The sequence below is a fragment of the Plecotus auritus genome (genome assembly GCF_963455305.1).
Source record: "Plecotus auritus genome assembly, chromosome: 2".
NCBI classification, from domain to species: domain Eukaryota; kingdom Metazoa; phylum Chordata; class Mammalia; order Chiroptera; family Vespertilionidae; genus Plecotus; species Plecotus auritus.
Genome location: NC_137771.1, coordinates 197,069,910 through 197,073,866, shown reverse-complemented (window position 1 = coordinate 197,073,866; position 3,957 = coordinate 197,069,910).

Genomic DNA, 3,957 nt, shown 5'->3' with positions numbered 1-3,957 from the left:
ACTTTGGACTTTTGTATGTTTAAATGTTAAGTCTTATACAAATTTGCACAAATGGACCATTTCAATTACTACTTAATATCAAAGTCAGGAATTTACAGTCAACTGATAGATTAATATAGGAAAGTTTATGCTAAAGGATTTTTAGATAATGTTTAGGAGATAGGAATCCCATAGTTTAGGAGAGGGGCAACATCTGCACTTTTTTTTTTTCCTTTTTGCACAGAAAAGTGTCATTCTTTAATGGCAAAGTTCATATTAGTTAATTCTTGGCTTAAGAGATATTAGGTGAAATTTTTTAGTATGCATTTTTTTAAAGGAAGTTTCCTGAAGCTACTATTAATTGACATTATTATCCCATGAATTTTATGTTTCTCATGTTCTTGCCTAAGGTACTGAATGAAATTACTTGAAGAGCTAAATCTATTTTTAAAATAAATTAGCTAGGGTTATATACTATTCCCAGCATAGATGATAGGTACTCTAATGGTATAGAACTTCAAAAATCAGTAGGTTATCATTTAACCAGTTATTTTCATATTTTACTTAATGGTACTAATGTATCCTAAAAGGATTTTATAATTCTCAAAGTATAGTTTTTTCACTAGTGTGAACTAAACGTGTATTTTCTATTTACCATTTAAATTTTGTTGTATTAATCCTGCAATTTGTTGATTTTTGGAATCTCCTCAAGGAGGAACAGATGTTTAAAAATGACATACGAGAACAATGTTAAAAAGGACATGCCCTCCTAATACTTTTTATTTAAATTGGAGAAAGAAAAATCACAGAGATTCTATGATACAGTTTCATTTTAGTTGTGAATCAGTTGTGTCACAGCTAAGCTTTTTGGGTGACTTAACTTAAGCTCTTATAATTTCCTTTTATTCTAATTCACTCAATCTTTCTGCTCATGTTACTTAGTAAATGATAAGCTTGCTTAAGTTTTAACCCAAAACTTCTAAGTTGCTTAATCTTTGAAATATGTTACTTTAAAATTCTAAATAGTGCTTAAATACCTTTAAATTATCATAAACTCTTAATTTAGAATTGAGTGAAATATTTTTTTTCTGGTCCTTCACATAATAAAAACTTGTCACCTGTATAGTCTTCATTTTCCCCAAGATACATTGATGTTGCCATAGGTTTCTGTCTAACTTCCTTGAATGTAGTTTTTTAGTCAATTGTAAATATACCTATTCTGGTGAAAAGTAATTTTAAGTTAAACTGTACCCCTTAGCTTGAAAATACAGAGATTTTGTAATACTTTAAAAGTGGCCTCTGCTAATTTATCTTACCCATATAAACTTATTCTTCTATTCTTTGCATGCTCATTTTGCGTGTTGATTGCTATCTTAAAAGTTTGTTTTGGTGTTGTTTTTGTGTGCTAATTCATTAGGCAAGCAGATTTTCCCTCAGATTTTATAATAACTTTAAGAAAAATATAAAAATTATTACTTTAAAAAGCTGCATTAAAGGAACAGCCTATCAAAAGTGCTAAAGCATCTTTAGAAGGAAGGAAACATAGAATATTAGCTTACTGGGTGATAGGTGATGTTTAATTTGGGTGATAATAGTTTCTGTACTCTATGAGGAAAAGGTACCAAATCTATAAAGGTAGTAAATGTAAAATCTGCTGTCATTGAGGAAGCTCGAAACCACCCTAATTCCACAAATTAACTTGTAACACTATGAAAGGATTTGACTGACAACGTAAGTTTGGCTTGTGCTTTATTTTTGTAAAGCATATTCTTTTGCTTGAATTTCTGTGTCCATGAGAATTAGGATGTTTCATGCTTCTTGAACTAATTTTATAGTACATTTAATATATTACCAGTTGGAATATAAATCATTTGTACATATTGAATTAAAAACCAATTACTAAAGTAGGTGAAATAGACTGAGTACAATATTTGCAGATTATTCATTTATTTGAAGTCATGACAGAACAACCAATTTATTTGCACACCTGTGGCCTCTGTTTGAGGGAAAGTAAAATGATAAATGAGTAACATGCTTAAGGTAGTTCCCTAAAATTAATTGTAAAGCTGGTGCTGAAGGTTTTGGATCAGCTCTAAAATTTTCTCAACGAAAAGACTTACGTTGTGATTGCTTAGGGAACAATCCTCATTTTTATTTGGTTTTATGCATTTAATCTGCACGACAGGACATTAAAAAATAATGAAAAGCTGTGCTCAGACTGTACATCTATTTCTGTGCTTGGAACTACTTGTTAATAGTTTTCAATTGAAGCTGTCAGCAATAAGGGACACATTACTGATGTATTATATATTGTGGGATTGAATAAACAGCTTAATTTTTTTCTAGTATAGAATACTTGTGCATTTCCATTGGGAAAATTTATATAGTATTCTATATTGCATCTTGTTTAAAAGGACAGTCTTTTTGTTTTGTTTGTAAAATATTTCCATTTTAAATGGCTTTAAACTACATAATGCAATTGGGGCCTGTTTTTTAAATAATATAATTAAATGTCTTATATAGTGCTACTGTTTTTGAATTAGAAAGTGATCAAATGTAAAAACTGAAATTTAAAAGTTAAGCCCAGAAAACAAAAGTGTATTAAATTAGTTGAATGTAAAATTTATAAGATTTTCTTCAATATAGATACCTCAACTTGAAAATAAAGCACAGCATACTTAAAGTAGTTCTAGTAAAAACGTCCTACTAAATTACTAAATCTAGGACACCTTTTGGGGGATTATAGTTTGGGAGAAATAAAATATTCTTGTTTTTAACCATCCTGTTAATAAGTATTTCTTTATCCTGATAATATTAAGCCAACACCGTAGTCTTAAATTATTTCTGAATTTTAAATCTGTGAAGGCAGTAAATGAAATACTTGTTCTGCAACTGTTAAAACAAATTATTGACTACATTAACCATAATTCAATATAAAATTTTGCCAATGATGTACAGTTTTATGGTTAAAATTGCTGTGGTTGGTTGTATTACATGACACAAAACTGTCCTCTACCTCACATGAAATAGATATTTTATATGGTTTTACTATAAAACAAGACTCATCTATCTGGTCACTTAGTTTACAAATTTTGAATTATATTTATTGAAACATGACATACTGTGCTCTTAGCTTATACCTCAATTGTATTTTGTGCTGTTTTCCATTTTCATGCCTTGTAAATAACTTGTATAGATTGTGGATTAAATTCCAAATAAAAATTTTTAATGCCAATAAAATTGTTTCAAGCCATTTTAGTATCCTGTGCAAGCTTATCCCTTAAAAATCGACATTTTCTTTCTTTTTTTTTTTTTTACTTTAAAGTCTATTATCCATTACACACTAAGTGACTGAGTTAAGAAACTTTAAAAAAAATATATAAAGCACATGAACATACTAGCTTTTAGTGATTATCCTCTTTCATGATGCTTGGACTCTTGCTTAAATGTTTTCCCCATATCCTCTACCCCTACTTCTGGTATTAGTTACTTATTACTGTACAACAGAATTTAGCAGCTTGAAACAAGTATCATATATTATCTGAGGGGCAGAAATCCAGGGGCAGGATAGTGTGATTGCTCAGGAGCTCTTGGAAGAGTGCAGTTATGATGTTACCTGGCTGAAGTCATCGGTGTGCTGGACAGCTGGGGACCTGCTTCTAAGCTCACACTCAGGGCTATAGACAGGCTCTTAGTTCCTCACTGTGCGGACCTGGCCATGGAGCTCTTCATAGCATGGTGATGACTTCCCCCAAATGAGTGTTACAAAGGAGAGAAAGTGATGTCACAACCTTTGATGACATAGACCCTTAAGTCACAGACTGTTACTTTTGCCTTATCTCATTTGTTGGAAGTGAGTCATTAAGTCCAGCCTATACTCAATTGGAGGGACTCACACAAGGGCATGAATTCCAGGAGTTAGGGATCATTGCGGGCCATCTTAAAGTCTGATTACCAGACCTTCCCATTTTCATTTTC